Here is a 21113-nt window from a genome sequence, read left to right on the forward strand (position 1 = left end):
AAAAGTACGGTATCTTCTGTTTGTTTCGCTTTTACAATTTGCTATGCACTAGAACCCCACTGATACAAATAAGCCTACAGTCTATCAGAGATAGAGATGTATACAATTATAAATTAATACATTACTGTTCCAACTGACTTGTGTAAGAACTGTTTGTAGGAAGTTCAGGGCCTGTGGTTGCTCTGTGAAAACTGATTGAAAATCCTACAAATAGCAACTTAGTCCATTGCCGCCACCTTGCACAGACCTCAGATTTCACAACAGAAACCACAAATTGTGTATGCAACAGCATGGCTGTGTGAGAAAAAGAAATGTTTGCATCACCATAATGGGTAGGGGGTCTAGTGCTGAGTCTACACTAATCAGACCTAGAAGGTAGAAAGGAAGAAGCATTATGCTGGGAACTGAAGGACATTTGAGCAGCAATGTTTGAGGCTATGGGACAGTACAGAGGAAAGGCTAACAAAGTTATTTATGGCCATTGAATAGTTTGCCATGGAGGAATTCTCACCTTTCTTTCCCCACAAGATTCTGAGGCTAGGGAAGATTATTTTATTTTACCCACACATCTTTGACCCCACACTCTTGCAAAGAAAAGGCTGTAAACAGGAAACACATTTGCAGTTTTTAATCCGAACTATGGAAACACGAGAGCATCAGGATGGGAAGCCTTCACTTAACACAACTGGCAAACATTCCTTCCAACCATTAATCTCTGTTTATCTGTTTTCTCTCTCTCTCTCTCTCTCTCTCTCTCTCTCTCTCACTCACTCACACACACACACACACACACACACACATACACACACAAAACCTGTCCCTGAAACTGGTTTTTAAATCACTTTAATAATAATAATTATCATTATCTGCTTTAGTTGATTTCCCCATATGAACTATTGATGAAGGCTCTCTTGACTTGTTTGCAAGTTATTCCGACAGCAAAGTTTGGGGATTTAGTACCAGAATTGTATAATAAAGTTGGGTAATTTGGGGAGTGTTTGTCAGACAGCCACGTGCATTATTTGTGGTCAGTGAAGCAATTTGCAGTGCTAAGGAGCCCTTGACTCATCAGCCCCACTGTTTTAGTGAAGAAAGAGGATATTAAGTTGCTGAGTCATGCGATTTCACATCACGCTCTCCTTGTTGCAAAAGATGAACGCCAATGACTGCATACAGGCAAGAAGGAAGGAATCATGATAAACTTCTGCTGTGTACATCTGAGTCTGAACTGGTTTCTATTGTTGGTGCAGTTCAAGACAACTGTTATAAAAACAAGGAGCAAAAAAGAGCATATAAAATAATAGTTACAAAATCTGAAAATGATTTCCTCAAATCACCGTGACACATTCTGTGGGATCTGTAACATCCTAGTACAGTGGTACCTCGGGTTAAGAACTTAATTTGTTCCGGAGGTCCGTTCTTAACCTGAAACTGTTCTTAACCTGAAGCACCACTTTAGCTAATGGGGCCTCCTGCTGCCGCTGTGCTGCTGCTGCACGATTTCTGTTCTCAACCTGAAGCAAAGTTCTTAACCCAAGGTACTATTTCTGGGTTAGCGGAGTCTGTATCCTGAAGCGTATGTAACCCAAGGTACCATGGTATATGAAGAAAGATATAGTTTAATTCCTTGGGAACTTGGGAACATCAACAAATTTCATCTTAGATGGTCAAAATGCTTTGGATGAAGTTCATCTAAATCAGTGTTTCCCAACCGGTGTTCCGCAGCACACTAGTGTGCCGCGGAACGTTGCCTTGTGTTCCGTGGGAGGGAGGCGGGCGAGTCGGGCGGCGAGAGGCGGGGCGGCGGCGGCGAGCACACGCGGGGCGGCAAGCGAGCTCCCTCCCACATCCCATCGCCGCTCGCTTCGGCCGGCCTACTGGAGGAAGGCGCGAAAACCTCGCGCATGCGCAGGCCTTCCGCCTGCGACAGCCCAGTAGGCCGGCCGAAGCGAGCGGCGATGGGATGTGGGAGGGAGCTCGCTCGCCGCCCCGCGTGTGCTCGCCGCCCGACTCGCCCGCCTCCCTCCCACGGCACACCAGCCTACCTCCGTGGGAGGCGGGCGAGTCGGGCGGCGAGAGGCAGGGCGGCGGCGGTGAGGAGAGGCCGCCCAGCGTGGGGCTCTCGCCGTCTGCCTGCCTGGCTGCCTGCAAGCTCGGCGGGCAGCGCTTCCGCCCGCAGCGCCCGCCTCGTGGCTCTCATTCCCTGCCCCTGCCAAAGCTCACCCAGCCAAGCCGCGCTCTCCTTCCTGCCTCGCTTTGCTGCCTCCTCCCCCCCCCCACCCCCAAAGCTTGGAGGTTCCCCGGCAGGAAGGAGGGAACTTAATCCTCTCCAAGGGCTGCGGAAAACAGACATGCAAATGGGGGCTTGCCAGCTCTTCAAGCACCGCCGGCTTTCTTCGGGAATTACCGCCCGCCGAGCCCGGTAACGCTGACAGGCCGAGCCGCGGGGCTTGGCAGCGCAGCTGGCAGAGTGTGGGAAAGGGCGGCCGCCACGCGCCGGGCAAGGCGAGATTCGACGGGGAGGACACCGGCAGCAGCGCCCCCCCCCCCAGAAACCCGCTCCGGGCAGGTAATTCACAGAGAGTGGACAGAAGGAAGCCTTAAAGGGCTTCAGCCTCCCAGAGTGGCGGGGAATAATAATAATAATAATGATAATAATAAAATTGACAGGGGGTGTTTTTCTAGGTGAGGGGGTGGGGACTGTAATAACAAAAAAATCAGCTCTATATCAACCGCTGTTTTGCAATGAGGAATTGCAAATAAGGAAGATCAAAAGGAGAATGTTTTTTTTGGGGGGGGGACTCTCTTCCTCTTCCTCCTCCTCCTCTCGTTCTTGCTCCTCTTCCGGGCAAAAGGGCTGCTGAGACCCCTTCTCTCTTGGGTGCCGGTGGGTGCTGTGACGTTGACGCTGCTGTGGCAAGTGCCTTTACTTAGCAGAGTGCATTCCCCTTTACACAGGAGGGGAGGAAAAAAAATTGAAACTTACACTTTCGTGCGTCCCTCCCGGCGTGACGCTGCGCGCTGACGTCACGGGGCTGTAATGGTGGTGTGCCTCGAGATTTTTTTCATCAAACAAGTGTGCCTTTGCCCAAAAAAGGTTGGGAAACACTGATCTAAATTGTTGAGCAAGGTCTGTTTGGGCAATGGGGCTCCCTTCCCCCTTTCCCCCCGAACCCTCCACCAACACCCAGATCTGCTCTGGATGGTTGGGAGAACCCCCTGAACTGATTGCATGACTACGCAGGGTGCTCATGGGGGGAGCAGGGGGAAAGCCCCATTGCACACATAGACCTAGTCATTTCAAAAGAGCTCAGTCAGTAGAGCATGAGACTCTTAATCTCAAGGTTACTCTTCATCCTGGAGAAGAGTGACTAGTGGGGTGCCACAGGGTTCTGTCTTGGGCCCGGTCTTATTCAACATCTTTATCAACGACTTGGATGATGGACTCAGGGGCATCCTGATCAAATTTGCAGATGACACCAAACTGGGAAGGGTGGCCAACACCCCAGAGGACAGGATCACACTTCAAAACGACCTTGACAGATTAGAGAACTGGGCCAAAACAAACAAGATGAACTTTAACAGGGAGAAATGTAAAGTATTGCACTTGGGCAAAAAAAATGAGAGGCACAAATACAAGATGGGGGACACCTGGCTTGAGAGCAGTACATGTGAAAAGGATCTAGGAGTCTTGGTTGACCACAAACTTTACATGAGCCAACAGTGTGACGCGGCAGCTAAAAAAGCCAATGCAATTCTGGGCTGCATCAATAGGAGTATAGCATCTAGATCAAGGGAAGTAATAGTGCCACTGTATTCTGCTCTGGTCAGACCTCACCTGGAGTACTGTGTCCAGTTCTGGGCACCACAGTTCAAGAAGGACACTGACAAACTGGAACGTGTCCAGAGGAGGGCAACCAAAATGGTCAAAGGCCTGGAAACGATGCCTTATGAGGAACGGCTAAGGGAGCTGGGCATGTTTAGCCTGGAGAAGAGGAGGTTAAGGGGTGATATGATAGCCATGTTCAAATATATAAAAGGATGTCATATAGAGGAGGGAGAAAGGTTGTTTTCTGCTGCTCCAGAGAAGTGGACATGGAGCAATGGATCCAAACTACAAGAAAGAAGATTCCACCTAAACATTAGGAAGAACTTCCTGACAGTAAGAGCTGTTCGACAGTGGAATTTGCTGCCAAGGAGTGTGGTGGAGTCTCCGTCTTTGGAGGTCTTTAAGCAGAGGCTTGACAACCATATGTCAGGAGTGCTCTGATGGTGTTTCCTGCTTGGCAGGGGGTTGGACTCGATGGCCCTTGTGGTCTATTCCAACTCTATGATTCTATGATTCAAGGGTTCGAACCCCACACTGGGCAAAAAAGATTCCTGCACCACAGGGTGCTGGGTTAGATGGCCGTTGCAGTCCCTTCCAACTCTACAATTCTGTGGTTCTATGCATTTTGCCTTGTGACTTCAGTATCCAAACACTGGGCAAACTCTTGCTAACTGTCCTGCATGAATATAAATCTGGAGGATTTAATAGTTCTGGGATTAGATGGAAACCCAAACTGCAAATTCCTTTCGTGTTGTTTTGACTTGAATTCCAGTTTTGAAATAAGAGCAGAGTTGGGTGAAGGGTGACTGTACGCAATCCCACTTTCTGTCATTTAGTGCTTCGTCAATGGAAAGCTTTTATACAATTTGAAATCCTCTGTTTGTTATTTAGTGTCCACTTCCACTCCCTCTTTATGTGGATACAAAAATGTTATCTATGGGCAGGATTGGTTATGTAAACCAAACTGGCCAGCACCTTAAACCTGCTCAGCAAAAGCAATAGTTTCCCTACAGCTATCCAGTCTGTAACTCCAGTATGACTCAAAGCCTAGCATGCAGCATTTTAAGTACAGTGGTACCTCGGGTTACAGATGCCTCAGGTTACAGACACTTCAGGTTACAGACTCCGCTAACCCAGAAATAGTAGCTCGGGTTAAGAACTTTGCTTCAGGATGAGAACAGAAATCGTGTGGCGGCGGCACGGCAGCAGCAGCAGCGGGACACCCCATTAGCCAAATTGGTACCTCAGGTTAAGAACAGTTTCAGGTTAAGAACGGACCACCAGAATGAATTAAGTTCTTAACCCGAGGTACCACTGTACTGCTTGGTTTCAGAGGAGAGTACTGCCACATATAACTTGATTTGGCCCTTAACTTGATTTGAGAACTAGAGAGGAAACGCGTAAAATATCTCAATCCAACTTCCCAAAATGCTAATTTTACCACAGCACATAAATGCCTGCTCATGACAGATGGAGAGACATTGTGCACAAGAATGATATGGGTAAGTTGACACAAAGGTTAACTCTTGTGATTTAGTTCCTCTCTCTCTCTCCCCCTCTCCCTCCCTCTCTTTCTCCACATCAGATTGCAACACACGGAGAGAAATTCTCTTGCCCAAAAGGAAAATGGATGCCAGGTACTTTGTGTATCTTTGTGGAAAAAGTAGCATATTTGAAAGCAGTGAATATGACTTGTGAGACAAGTCAACCGTCACTTTAACTCTAGAAAGAAGGTCTGAGACTGTTTCATACTGGCCACTAGCTCAGACTCAACATTTACACATTTTGACTGATAGCATCGTGTTTCTCTAGGCAATGTAACAAGAGCTCTTGCATGGGAATTACAAGATTGAAAGTGGGAAAGAAAAACCGTGCATTCCTTCAGTCCATTACAGGGTAGACATAAAGCCAGTAATATTCTTTGCAAAAGGCTCTACAAAAATGCTGAGATGCCCCATTGCACTGGGCATTCTTTGTCAATAAGCCAAACAGGGTTCCTAACAGGCAGAATAAGCACCAAAGACCTGCCTCATTACTTCACCAGCTTTCTTCCCAACATGTTGCAGCTAGCAACACACTTTTGTATCCTGCAACGGTGAATGCAAGGCCTTTTTCTATGGGGCTGTCCACACAATCCTTTTCTTTGGACAGGGAAAACACACAACATGTGTTAAAAGGTAAAAGGTAAAGGTACCCCTGCCCGTACAGGCCAGTCTTGCCAGACTCTAGGGTTGTGCGCTCATCTCACTCTATAGGCCGGGAGCCAGTGCTGTCCGCAGACACTTCCGGGTCACGTGGCCAGCGTGACATCGCTGCTCTGGCAAGCCAGCGCAGCACACGGAACACCGTTTACCTTCCCGCTAGTAAGCGGTCCCTATTTATCTACTTGCACCCGAAGGTGCTTTCGAACTGCTAGGTTGGCAGGCGCTGGGACCGAACGACAGGAGCGCACCCCGCCGCAGGGATTCGAACCGCCGACCTTTTGATTGGCAAGCCCTAGGTGCTGAGGCTTTAACCCACAGTGCCACCTGCGTCCCTACAGCATGTGTTAGAAATGGCCAAATGCACAAATGCACTTTATGTCACAGTGGGGAAAAGAGACAGCAAGTGATTTCAACCGGCTCCACATTTCCACAACACAACGAGGGGCCCCAAACGTTTATTTCAGTTGCTGGAATTTCTGCCGTTCCAGACTGAGATAGCAGTCACAAGAGACCAGGGCCCTGCGAGATCTGACATCTTTTCGCAGGGCCTGCAAGACAGAACTGTTCCGCCAGGCCTTTGGCCAGGGTTCAGTCTGACTCATTTTCTCTTTGTATGAACAAGTACGAAGGAGGTTCTCCAGCCCACTCACAGGTCCTTATAATATCAGTGGAAATAGCTGGTCCTGGCAAGTATTAACCACTTTCAATTTTAACCTGAGGATGGCCATTTGTCCAGTCTAATCTTAATTTTAATTTATTTGAATTAATTTTGGGGTACATTTTAATTGTTTGTTTTTATGTATATTGTGTTTTATACGATGTTAGCTGCTCTGAGCCCAGCTCTGGCAGGGGAGGGCGGGATACAAATTATTATTATTATTATTATTATTATTATTATTATTATTCTCTGCACATACAAAAACAACATGTCAAAGAGAAAGCTAGCCTAAGCCTTTTTACCAGACATGTCTAAAACAATTTACATGGCTGAACACTCAAGAAACACCACCTGCATGAGAATAGGGTACAATACAGCAAGAACTTTTCTGTGAGCTTATTCACTAACACCTAGTTTTCAAACACGATACATCTATGTAAGACTGTACTACCAGACATGCAACAGGGGCTCCACTGATGGAACGACAGTCCATTTTAACTCTCCACAATAGACTGGGAGGAGGCTAGCCTAACCTTTCCCTTTAAATGCTACTTTTCTGTATTAACATATAGTACATACACAAATATATAGTTGAACCACAATCTCCAGTGCTAAAGTTTTCCACCTTAACTGCTGTTTTGTACAACCTAGGCTTGGGAGTCTTTCTGTCCAGTCATATCTGCGCAAAAAAAGATGTTTGCAAAGAGAACCTCACTGGAAGAGACTCCCTGTTAACCATTTCTCCAAAATACACTGCTGTGAGGCACTAATATCTTTTCATGCATTCTTTTCCCCTCCGCTCTTCTTTCTCTCTTTTGTCCCATGAAAAGGAGAAGTAAAAGACAGAATGGCAAATTGAATTCCATTAACGCAACTCTTTTTATTATGAAAATGAAGCAATAGGTACAAGACTTGACAAATGAGCATATTTGAAGAGTTTGCAGTAAGAAGCACCATGACATTTAACAGGCATCTCTGACATATGTTTATTTAAGGGTGTATGTGGGTGGAAAGAGTGTAGTTCTTTCTGACTGTTTGAAATGATTTTAAAGTACCCATAATTCATAGCAATAACTATTCTGTTGGTTCACCCCTCTGATCAGCAATTAGTTTGTTTTGTTTTTACTGTTGAGATACAGTGGTATCTCGGGTTACAGACGCTTCAGGTTACAGACTCCGCTAACCCAGAAATAGTACCTCAGGTTAAGAACTTTGCTTCAGGATGAGAACAGAAATCGTGCTCCGGCAGCGCGGCAGCAGCGGCAGGCCCCATTAGCTAAAGTGGTACCTCAGGTTAAGCACAGTTTCAGGTTAAGAATGGAGCTCCAGAACGAATTAAGTTCTTAACCCAAGGTACCACTGTACTTGGATGGGGTGGGCAGACCTCCCCCCCCCATTCCCCAAAATGAGCAACTTTAAAGTCTCCTGGCCACAGCAACCACCTTTCCATGCATTTTTATGACATTCAGCAAACTCCCTAAGTTAGGTAGCCGAGTGAGGGGCAGGCAGACTGTGAGCTCTGTCCCTGAGAAAAACAAAGTCAGCCAGCTACTGATCTCTAGTCTAGACAGCATACATAGGAACAATACACAGCATTTCCATAAACTTTCAAAAGCAGTGAAAGTACAGAGGGGGGAAAAATCCAAGAACACAGACAATATATGGCAGGAATATGGAACTATATATTTAGAAACCACATTCCAAACTCTGTTTCTTTGGAATAAGCCTTCTAAAGCTGGCACATTTTTCCCTACACAGATCATAAGCCACGTGATCTACCCAAGGGATTATATTAACTACAGATGTTTTTGTGTAATAAAATAATCCATTCGGCTACAGTATTTTGACACCAAATAGTGCTCAAGCTAAACTACCCTTGTCTAATAGCTATATGCACATAATTCACTAAGTCAGCTCATTCCCAGGGTTTCCATTTCTCTAATATAAGACTGAGTGACTTTGAAGCTATCAGAAACATGTCACAAGGTAAGGACAATAGGACTACAATTTAAATGTCAGTTGTACTGACAAGCTTTGGGCATTTCAAGAATTTAGAATTGATTCTTCTCCCTTTAGGAACCAGCTGTCTTGGCAATTCACTGTTCTTCAGTGCAAATAAGATTTGCATTTTACACCTGGATCTCTCTGTCACACACATATACGTGCACAATACCTCCAAGTTAATATTTATCCTGATTCCTGGCATTTTCTTTCCAAGACAGATTATTTATAGCAAAACTTAAAAGCTTTGAACACAAGCACAAATGTTTTAATCCTGCCTTGTCTTCTCTGGAATATCTGGCCCAAATATCCACACACTGGCTGTTTTGTTCAAATCAACCTCCCTCGTATGAAAATAAATTCCTGTGGTTTCGCCATTACTGGAAGCCAGTCAGCCTGATGTACAATTGAGGGATCATCAAAATACACACGAAGGATCAAGAATGCTCTCTGAGAGGGCAATGAAACAAGTAGAACAAGTTACTGACACTAAGCAAGGAAGACATTAAATTCCAGCACAAGTCTGCCTGTTCCTTGCAACTTGACAATTAAAGTGGATGCGCTGCAGCTTCATTTTCTTTAAACACCCTTTTATGCATGTTACATGTCAGTATAATACCTTTTACTGTCAGAAGCCATATGAATTAATCGTTGCCATTTTGCAATGAATTAGTTCTGCAGTTGTCAGAAGTTAAAATCTTGGGTGTCCATTATGTAAGAATTAAAACAATTTCCCATACAGCTCAACTGCTCTTTGGAGTTTCACCTGCCAGAGAAACACATCAAGCTGTTTAGCTTTTGCAGAAGGTCTCCCAAAGCCCAAATGTGAACAGAAACTCAAGGTGATCTGGCATTTGTAGCATCTTGAGTCGTGTGGGTCCCTCTGCCCAGGCCCGCTGCCATTGGAGTAGAAGGTATTTACAGTGGTACCTTGGTTTAAAAACAGCCCTGTTTACGAACGGTTCAGTTTACGAACTTCGCAAAACCGGAAGTAGTGTCCCAGTTTGTGAACTTTATCTCAGTCTAAGAATGGAATCTGAATGTTGCAAGGGCACCGGTGGTGGGAAACCTCATTAGGGAAAGCGTGCCTCGGTTTAAGAATGCTTTCGGTTTAAGAACAGACTTCCGGAACAGATTACGTTCGTAAATCGAGGTACCACTGTATTTTCCTCTGCTGCAAAGAAGCTCCAGCCATGGACCAAAGTATTTGATGCAGCTTTCTCGCTGATAAGAAGTGTTCCGTATGCCATGTTCTCTGAAGGCATCAGCAATCCCACGAGGAGTTTCCAACTACCTGTGTTCAGCAGAAGGGCATGTATACATTACGTGAAGCCCTTGACTCACACGGTGAGTTGTACTAAATCAGGCAAAGGCAAACTCGGCCCTCCAGATGTTTTGGGACTACAGCTCCCATCATCCTTAGCTAACAGGACCAGTGGTCAGGAATGGTGGGAATTGTAGTCTCAAAACATTTGGAGGGCAAAGTTTGCCTATGCCTGTACTAAATTATATACCAGTAGGGGCACACAATAGACATGCTGGTCTATTAAGCAATGTATAAAACAGCTATTTTGTGTGTCAGCCATGCACAAAGGTAATCAGGAATATGAAGATTTCCAAGCATGCAGATATATCCTTTTGATAATAGCAAGTACTCTTGCTCCAGCACATGTAAGCTGATGCTTCTGCCACTACAGCTAAACTACAGCTTTAGAATTCAGGGTTTCCGAGCTTGGGGTTCGAATTCAGCCTAGTTGCATGCATGAGGATGATGATGGGAGCTGAAGTCCAACAACTCTATGAAAGGGACTATGGAAGGGAAGATGTCTCTCTCTCTCCCTCTACCGCCATCATTTAGCATTTTTCTCAGGGCAGCTTAGAATGCTTATAAAACAGTAAAATCAACCGTTCAAGCACAGTTAAACACAGCAGAACAATACAAATGGTATCAATAGTAGGATTAAGACCAATTCAACTTTTGTTATGTTTTTTAATCATCTTTGCCCAACACGGAAATATGAGAATGGGTGCCAGGGAACAGCTCATGGAGGAGAGAATTCGATAGGCCATACTACAACAACAAAGCTGTGTCATAATGGCTCGGACCAAAGATTAGAGAAGGACAAACTTGTCCGACTTGCCAAACACATGCATACCTAAATGATTGGCAAGTCCAAGTTTGAGGCAAATAATATCATACTTGGGTTTTGGCAATATAGGTACAGTGGTACCTCAGGTTAAGAACTTAATTCATTCTGGAGGTCCGTTCTTAACCTGAAACTGTTCTTAACCTGAGGTACCACTTTAGCTAATGGGGCCTCCCGCTGCCGCTGCACAATTTCTGTTCTCATCCTGAGGTAACATTCTTAACCTGAGGTACTATTTCTGGGTTAGCGGAGTCTGTAACCTGAAGCGTCTGTAACCTGAAGTGTATGTAACCCGAGGTATCGCTGTATTTGCAGGGTCTTTTGTTCCTCTCTCTTCTTAGCAGTACAAGGGCATCTTACTAATGGATGGATTTCTAAAGAAGCAGCTACATTCTCTTTAAAAAAAAAAGAAAAAAAAAAGTATCAGATTTAGAAATAATATTCCTGATTCATGAGTACGAAGGCACAGATGTATTAATCTTTACTCGTGCAATGGCTCTTTCCAACTAGAATGGCATGCTACGTCACTGCCTAACAAACCTTCTAAAATGTTTATCTTGTGCATTAAATTCCATTGCAAAAGAAACTGTTTCTCTTCAAAACAGTCTTTCTTCCAGATAAGGGGTAGGAGGATAAAACGATTTCTGCTTAGAGTGGCCGTGTACCTCTCACTGGGGAGCTTTTTCCTTTTGTATTAACCATGTAGATATAAACTTGCATATGGAGAGTAAAACCTTGCCCAAGGATTTTTGTCTCACATGCATAAACTTTCCAAATCTCCACATCACGCGAGAGTGATGAGTGATCTAACAAGAATGTCGGCCTTGGAATAGGGAGACCTTGGTTTCAAACCATGCTCAGCCGATGAGGATCATTTGAGCCAGTCACACACACACAGAGACTAACCTATCTCAGATGGCTTTTATAATAACAAAATGGGAGATTCTGTACACTATGCTGAGATCTTTGTGAGAAGTACAACCGATTTTAAAAACAATGTGCATACTCTACAGTCTCACACTTGGCTTAAGTCAATTTTGTGCATGAGTATTTCCCTGGCGCTCACGGATTTTGCATCCTGGTGGAGAACTTTTTTTCATTTTTTTTGAAAAAAGATTTTCTGATCTTAATATGCAAGCACAAAAACCGAGACATGACACTTAAGTATTTCCTAAATGTTGAAGAGCAATGAAGATTTAGCCTTTAAATTATCATGACTTCATGCCAACTGCAGAACTTTGAAAAAAGAAAACCTCTTAACTTTGAAAACATGGGTATTATTAAATGCCAGACTCTTGAGTGGCTAATTCCAGCTGTATAGCAAGCTCAGATGGTGAACAGCAGAGTTCTCACATTTTCTAACATACCAGGAATATTTTCTTAAACATGTAAAAAGCACACAAATCTTAACAGTTAAAAAATGTATGGCTTAACTGGAGATCAGGAGCAACTTAGAATTTCCTGTGCTGGTTAATTCCACAAGTCTTTTAAAAGAAGTTAATATTTGTGAACTGCATAAAAACAAGCATAGAAACTAAAATTTCCCCCTTGGAAACTTCAGTTACATGCAAATATAAAATGGAATTTAAATTTAACTGCAGATTATGTAGAAAGCATCTTAAGAAATGTCAGCCTGATTTAGAAGCAATTTTCAACAAACACTCTGAAATTCAACCTAATTTCATATCCATTAGCGAGGTCCCATAGAACCCAGTGTTGATGCGTCATGTTGCATATAAATCAGGGAGACCGTACTCCCAACATCATCCTGTACAATAATCGCCAACAAGCATCTTAAGACTTAGCTACTCTTGCATGGCCAACTTCACAGGTAACAACGCTAAGCCAAGCCATAACTTAGCATGAACAAGCACGTCCTAGAGAAAAGGGAAAGGAGCCTTACTCCTCCCAGGGTCCTACTGCTGCTGCCTTGCCGTAAGCTAAGCCATGCTTTAGCTCACAGATTACCTCCCCAGACAAACTACTTGGGTAGGCCACTGAACAAACCCTGGGTACAGTTTATGCTTTTTGTAAGGTAAAGGGACCCCTGACCATTAGGTCCAGTCGTGGCCGACTCTGGGGTTGCAGCACTCATCTCGCTTTATTGGCCAAGGGTGCTGGCGTACAGCTTCCGGGTCATGTGGCCAGCATGACTAAGCCACTTCTGGCGAACCAGAGCAGCGCACGGAAACACCATTTACCTTCCTGCCAGAGTAGTACCTATTTATCTACTTGCACTTTGACATGCTTTCAAACTGCTAGGTTGGTAGGAGAAGGAACCAAGCAACGGGAGCTCACCCCGTCACAGGGATTCGAACCGCCGACCTTCTGATCGGCAAGTCCTAGGCTCTGTGGTTTAACCCACAGCACCACCCGCATCCCTCTGTGGTTTGTTTAGAACAAGGCAAATGACGAGACTGGGTTCGGAAACAGGGCTGAGCAAAGCAATGGCTTGGCGTCTAGCAGCATGCAAGAGGCAGCCCTGGAGCAGAAACAAAGATATTCTCTCCAGAAGCCCACATTTGCTTGTTTGGGCTGAGCCATTGTTTGGTGTAGACTGGCTTGCTGTGATGCATATGCTACCCTAGCGTCACCATGTTCCTTCCTTTCTAGTCTACTGTAGACCAGGGTTCGAAATTAGCAGGGCGCCAGGCGCATTTTGCACCTAAAGATTCTCCATTTGCAAGCGCCTGAAAAAGTCTAGGTGCCATTTTTCGTGCCTGGCTGACGTTAAAGGATTACTAAAAAGCAGATTACTAAAAATCACCTTGCCCACAAAGGTCCGTATAGTTAAAGCTATGGTTTGCCCAGTAGTGATGTATGGAAGTGAGAGCTGGACCATAAAGAAGGCTGATCGCCGAAGAATTGATGCTTTTGAATTATGGTGCTGGAGGAGACTCTTGAGAGTCCCATGGACTGCAAGAAGACCAAACCTATCCATTCTGAAGGAAATCAGCCCTGAGTGCTCACTGGAAGGACAGATCCTGAAGCTGAGGCTCCAATACTTTGTCAACTCATGAGAAGAGAGACTCCCTGGAAAAGACCCTGATGTTGGGAAAGACTGAGGGCAGAAGGAGAAGGGGACAACACAGGACGAGATGGTTGGACAGTTTTCATGAAGCTACCAGCATGAGTCTGACCAAACTGCAGGAGGCAGTGGAAGACAGGAGTGCCTGGAGTGCTCTGGTCCATGGGGTCACGAAGAGTCGGACACGACTAAAAGACTAAACAACAAAAATGTGGCTTTGAAGCCTTGGAGTACATGTTAAGGATGGGCAATGTGTTAAGGAGTTTAACAATAAAGATTAGAGCATTTGGAAAACTGAAGTATGGTACCAATATGTTTATTGTCAACACCAAATTAAACATGCATTAACAATTTCTGCCAAAAATGTGATATTAACTGTTATGTAGTGTAGTTTCACCCTGGGCCAACAGGGGGATACTGTATATAGTTTTCACTCAGGTCTGTAGATAGTTTTCACTCAGGTCCGCGGCAGTTATTTTAGGCGGGAACTCTGGGCTGTGTGGTTACAATGTGACAGCCGGCTGCCTATAAATACAGGCCGGCTGAGCTGTTCACTGTCAGTTCTATTCCAGCTTACCATAATAAAGAGCTACTTGAAGAGATCGCTGTGCCGGCTGCTATGTCAACCCACGACTTAACACTGGCGACGAGGATGGGATGGATGGACATCAGAGCACAGCCAGATGCGGCCAGCCTCTGAACTGAGCTGAATCACTGAGCTGAATCACAGAGCGAAATCACTGAGCGAAATCACTGGGCAGAACCAGTTCAGAGCTGACTGTTCTGGCTAGAGCACTGTGTTCCATCCATCGCCCTTCACGCCGGCATCGGAATCATGGCTTCACTTGTGCCTCTACCGCCGTTTGCGCCAGCCTCTGAATCATGGGACTCCTACCTCGCTCGGTTCGACTGCTACCTCCAAGCCAACGAACTGACAGCAGTATCACAGGATCGGAAGCGGGGCCTATTCCTCAGCCTCTGTGGGCCTGAGGTGTTTGCGACGGCCCGAGCGTTGGTTGCGCCTGAAGCAGTCCAGGCATCACCATGGGACACGATCCAAGAGAAGCTCCGCAACCACTACGCACCAAAGCCGTCCAAGATTGCTGCCCGCCATGCGTTCTACCACAGGAACCAGGCAGAGGGGGAGTCAATCAACAACTACACCACCGCCCTGCGACAGGCTGCAATGCACTGTGAGTTCCGAGACTTAGACGATGCCCTGATGGATCGAATCGTCTGCGGGGTCCGGGACATCCATCTGCAACGGCGTCTCCTAGCCAAGCCAGACCTCACGCTACAGAAAGCCATTGAGGAGGCTGTGGCCTCAGAAGCTGCTGAACGCTCCGCTCAGGAGATCCGCAAGTCCAGCAGCCTGCGTCTTGCTAGGGAGCCCGTTCCGGTGCATTATGAAGAGGCCAGCAGTGAGGAGGCATCCTCCAGTGAAGACGATGATGTGCACCAGACAAAGCGGGAGCGCAGGAAGTTCCAACAGAAGTCCAAGGGCCAACCGGAATGTGCTGGCTGCGGAGGCAACCATTCCCGTGCCAAGTGTCGATTCAGAGACGCCATCTGTAGGAGGTGTTCCAGAAGGGGCCACATCGCTAAGGTCTGCCGATCGGCTCCGTCTGACACCCCCCCTTCATCGACTCGCAAGTCCAAGTCTTCACTCCAGTCTGCCAAGGAAAGTTGTTTCGCTCTCACCAACTGCCGCTGCCCGTCTGGAACCACGATTGGCCAAACCGACTCGCCTACGCGACGCAAGCTGAACGTCACGGTGCTCATTGAAGGAGCTCCATGTGACATGGAGATCGACACCGGGTCTGCCCTGTCCATTGTGTCATGGAGCACCATCAAAAGACTGGTACCCAGAGTGTCCAAAAGGCAACTCGACTCTCACCGCGTACACCTGAGAGACTACCAGGGAAACGACATTCCCGTGGTAGGCGTTGGCCGGTTCCGGATCGCCTTCAAGGATTTTTCGGGCCTGCTCCGGTTGGTGGTGGTCGAAGGTCAGCGGCCAAGCCTCCTAGGGCTAGACTGGTTTGATGCCCTCGGCCTGGAAGTCGCCGGCATCAACTGCATCTCTAACGCAGAGACTGAGGGTCTGGTCAAAGACTTTGCCGAGGTTTTTGACGGCACCTTGGGCCAATATACAGGTACGCCCATCTCCTTTAGCCTGGATCCACAAGTCGCCCCCATCAAGCTAAAGCCACGCCGGGTTCCCTTTGCTCTCAAGGCTAAGGTGGACGAACAACTGGACAAACTGATCGCCCAAGGAGTTTTGGAGCCGGTTGACCACGCAAAGTGGGAAACCCCCATCGTCACGCCTGTCAAGCCAGATGGGTCGGTGAGAATCTGCGCTGACTACAAGTGCACGATCAACAAGGCACTTCAGCAGCACGCTTATCCGGTTCCTGTTGTCCAACACCTGCTGCATTCCCTGGGTGAGGGTAAGGTCTTCGCTAAGCTGGACCTTGCCCAAGCCTATCAACAACTGCCAGTCGATGATGCCACTGCTGAAGCCCAGACGATCGTCACCCACCGGGGGGCATTCCGTTGCCGCCGGTTGCAGTTCGGGGTGAGTGTGGCTCCTGGCATCTTCCAAAGCCTTATGGAGCGTCTCCTGCAAGGGCTTCCGGGCGTGGTACCATATTTTGATGACGTCTTGGTGTCTGCAGACTCACACCAGCAGCTGTTCGAGCGCCTCCGTGCCGTGCTGACCAGGTTCCAGGAGGCCGGGCTCAAGGTAAAAAGGGAGAAGTGCCAGATCGCCGTTCCACAGGTAGAGTTCCTGGGCTATCTTATCGATGCCTCCGGTCTTCATCCAACCACATCCAAGATCCGCGCTATCCAGCAGGCCCCCACTCCAAAGAACAAAACGGAGTTGCAGGCGTTCCTGGGGCTGCTGAACTTTTATAACATGTTCCTGCCCCACAAAGCCACAGTGGCTGAGCCTCTTCACCGACTCCTTAGCACTAAGACGCCTTGGGCCTGGGGTCATCGGGAGACGGCGGCCTTCAACGCGGTCAAGGCTCTCCTTTCTTCGGACAGTGTGCTGGTACAGTACAGTGAATCCAGGCCGCTGGTCCTTGCCTGCGACGCCTCACCTTTTGGCATCGGGGCTGTCCTTAGTCACCGTTTTCCAGATGGAAGAGAAGCACCGCTCGCCTACTTTTCCAGGACACTATCTCCGACGGAACGGAATTACAGCCAGCTCGACAAGGAGGCATTGGCACTTGTGGCTGGAGTGAAGAGGTTTCATGAATACCTCTATGGCAGGACTTTTGACCTCATCACTGACCACAAGCCACTCCTGGGCCTCCTCGCCGGTGATCGTCCAACTCCACCGGTCCTCTCACCACGCATGCTGCGATGGACTGTTTTCCTGGCTGCCTACCACTACCGGCTCATCCACCGCCCGGGGAAATCGATGGGCCATGCCGACGCCCTCAGCCGTTGCCCTCTTCCAGCATTTGTGGAAGACCCGGCTCCAGCTTCATCGCTCCTTCTGATTGAGGATCTTCCGGCAGCGCCTGTGTCGGCTGCCACTGTGGCCTCCGCATCTGCCCAGGATCGCACCATCAGCCGGGTGCTCAACTGGGTGTGGAGGGGGTGGCCACAAGGGCCCTTTGCATCGGAGTTCCAGCCCTTCGCAACCAGACAACATGAACTCTCAGCTCATCGCGGCTGTCTGCTGTGGGGAGACCGCGTCGTGATTCCCCAGGGACTCCGTCAGCGCGTCCTGGAGGCTCTGCACGTTGGCCACCCGGGAATTGTCAAAATGAAGGCGTTGGCTCGGTGTTACGTCTGGTGGCCTAATATGGACGATGCCATCACTGCCTGGGTGTCCGCCTGTCAAGCGTGCCAGGAGTCGAGGCCTGCACCACCGGCAGCTAAGGGATACACCTGGGAGACGCCAAAGACACCCTGGTCGAGGGTGCACATCGATCTGGCTGGCCCCTTTCACGGCCGGACCTTTATGGTAGTGGTGGACGCCTATTCCAAATGGCTGGAGGTCGCCCTGATGCCCTCCACCACTACCGAAGCTGTCATCCGGGTGCTGCGAGGCCTGTTTGCAACGCATGGGTGTCCTGATGTCCTTGTCTCTGACAACGGACCGCAGTTCACGTCAGGCACGTTTGAGCGGTATCTTTTGGGACTGGGCATCCGCCATGCCCTAACGGCACCCTTTCATCCATCCAGCAACGGGCAAGCGGAAAGAATGGTGCGCTCGACAAAAGAGGCACTGGCGCGCCTGGACCGGGGAGACTGGCATGAGCGGGTCGCCGAATACTTGTTCGCGCAACACATCACCCCTCATGCGGCCACAGGGAGGAGTCCTGCGGAACTGCTTATGGGCCGCCGCCTCAGGTCACCGCTCGACCGGCTACACCCAGACTTTGCCGTGGCTGAACCCCCAGGCTGTGCCAACGCACCACGGTCATTTGTCCCAGGAAACCAGGTCTTTGCCCGGAACTATGTGGGGGACATCCCTTGGGTGCCAGCCACAGTAGTGGGAGTCACTGGACCTCGCTCGTACCAGGTGGCACTCGAAGACGGGCGCTTGTGGCGACGGCACATAGACCAACTTAGGCGCAGGGTTGGGGACTTGGACACTACCGAGGTGCCCCCAACTGCGTTTGCGGCTCCAGAAGAGACACGTACAGATGGCGAGGCCCCACCTACACCTCCCTCGCAAACTGCCAGCGTGGAGCCGAACCAAGCCGTCTCAGAACAGACTCAGACCACTCCACTTGCAGAGGCTCCACTCACAGCAGCGGATCCAGGGGAGTTGGTTCCAACGCCACCTAGGGTCGCACCACAGCCTCAGCGAGAACTGTGTGGCCCTCCGGACTTGGCTACCAGTCCCCGGCGGTCTGGCAGAGTTTCCAAGCGCCCAACTCATTTAAAGGACTATGTTGTTGGACAGGTATCACTGTTGGTCTAAGTATGGGAAATGTAACCGATATGCTTTTGTGCCTAATTGAACCATTACGCGTAGTGCTGTATATAAGGAAACCATTACGATTGTAACTAACGCCTTATCTCGGTGGGGAGGGGTGTTATGTAGTGTAGTTTCACCCTGGGCCAACAGGGGGATACTGTATATAGTTTTCACTCAGGTCTGTAGATAGTTTTCACTCAGGTCCGCGGCAGTTATTTTAGGCGGGAACTCTGGGCTGTGTGGTTACAATGTGACAGCCGGCTGCCTATAAATACAGGCCGGCTGAGCTGTTCACTGTCAGTTCTATTCCAGCTTACCATAATAAAGAGCTACTTGAAGAGATCGCTGTGCCGGCTGCTATGTCAACCCACGACTTAACACTAACAATGTGTCACTTATGCGCCTATTAATTCGTGCTTATGCAAAGAATAAATAAAAAGTGTTGTCAACACACACCGAGACACACACTGCAATCCGTGACAACTAGACACTTTGCTTTGGTGCCCACAGCCCAGGTCCTAGAACCCATTTGGCTCCTAGCTTTTCTATCCCAGTTTTGTAACTGACTGTAAGACTACTGTGAGTCAGCATGGTGTAATGATTGGAGCGTTGGACTAGGACCTGGGAGACCAGGGTCCAAATCCCCACTCAGCCATGACGTTCACGGGGTGACCTTGGACCAGTCATTGCCTCTCAGTCTAACCTACTGCGCAGGGTTGTACGGGGAATTAAATGAGGAAGGGGAGAACCATATATGCTACCTTGAGTACCAAGGAGGAAAAAGGTGGAAAATCAATGCAACCAATGAATAAATACAGTGGTAGCTTGGGTTACAAGGGACGCGGGTGGCGCTGTGGGTTAAACCACAGAGCCTAGGACTTGCCGATCAGAAGGCCGGCGGTTCGAACCCCCGTGACGGGGTGAGCTCCCGTTGCTCGGTCCCTGCTCCTGCCAACCTAGCAGTTCGAAAGCACATCAAAGTGCAAGTAGATAAATAGGTACCACTCCGGCGGGAAGGTAAACGATGTTTCCATGCGCTGCTCTGGTTCACTTAGTCATGCTGGCCACATGACCCAGAAGCTGTACGCCGGCTCCCTTGGCCAATAAAGCGAGATGAGCACCGCAACCCCAGAATCGGTCATGACTGGAGCTAATGGTCAGGGGTCCCTTTACCTTTACCTTACCTTGGGTTACAGATGCTTCAGGTTACAGACGCTTCAGGTTACAGACTCCACTAACCCAGAAATAGTACCTCGGGTTAAGAAGTTTGCATCAGGATGAGAACAGAAATTGCGTGGTGGCAGCGTGGCAGCAGCGGGAGGCCCCATTAGCTAAAGTGGTATCTCAGGTTAAGAACAGTTTCAGGTTAAGAACAGACCTCCAGAATGAATTAAGTTCTTAACCTGAGGTACCACTGTAGTGAGGAATTGCAGCAGCTTGTAAGAAGCAGGTGAGCAGGTGTACATGCCTGGTAAAGGATGCCACAAGCCCTTCTTTGGCATCCGTGCTGAAAACTGGCTATTTAAAACCCAGTGCTATCCCCCCTCTGTTTGACTGGGCCTTTTTCCTGTTTCTGCACCATATGAATTAGAACTTAAAATAATCAGTACTGTTATTAAGCATTCAATGGTATAGACAACAATGATAAATGCACAGTCACAGCAGTCATAACCTTCGTTGCCTGGCGGTCTCAAATTAATTTAGACCACTTTTCAAAAATTGTCATTTTAATTCTACACTGTCTTAAAATGTTTGCAATGATTTGTGTTCTCGTAGTCTGCTGTGACACTGCGGCACAAGAGTCTTTTCAGCAGGGAAGGTGTGAAAGAAAAGCGTGACATTTTTTTAAAAAAGCGAGTCCCCTCCCACTCTTCCCACGCCTTCATTTTTATCAGATTACAAAATGAAAATGAAAATTATAGAGGAAACGTCAAGAAATTTAAGCTAAGCGTTTTGGGAAAGAACAGGTATTGCAAAAGCAGAAGGAAGGAGTATTGTGAATCATTATTTTTAATGAATGGGTTGGAAATATTTGGACTGGATTTACATATTTACAGTCAATCTCTGCCGCTGCACATGCTGGCGAGAAAGCTATTCCAGGATGGATTCAGCTTCAGTCTACTTTTACAGATCTCTGAAATAGGTTCGACACTGCAGCAATAGATGTAAATGCATTCTTAGTTGCCTGGTGCCCCAGCGAGTCCCCCAACGCCCTTACCATGCAGCTCTAGCTAGGATTCCTCTGTGCTATTGCTTGCACCTTCTCATTACTGCAGCTCCATGTGGATATAAAAAAGTTCT

The 21113-nt window shown here is 47.8% G+C and overlaps 1 protein-coding gene across 1 annotated transcript in view; it reads right to left on the reverse strand.

Annotated features, from left to right (window-relative positions):
• PLXNB2 (plexin B2) overlaps positions 1-21113 on the reverse strand; it is a 354483-nt gene that overhangs the window by 191925 nt on the left and 141445 nt on the right. The gene's annotated exons all lie outside the window — the stretch shown is intronic.

The sequence above is a fragment of the Podarcis muralis genome, chromosome 10, assembly GCF_964188315.1.
Source record: "Podarcis muralis chromosome 10, rPodMur119.hap1.1, whole genome shotgun sequence".
Taxonomy (NCBI): Eukaryota; Metazoa; Chordata; class Lepidosauria; order Squamata; family Lacertidae; genus Podarcis; species Podarcis muralis.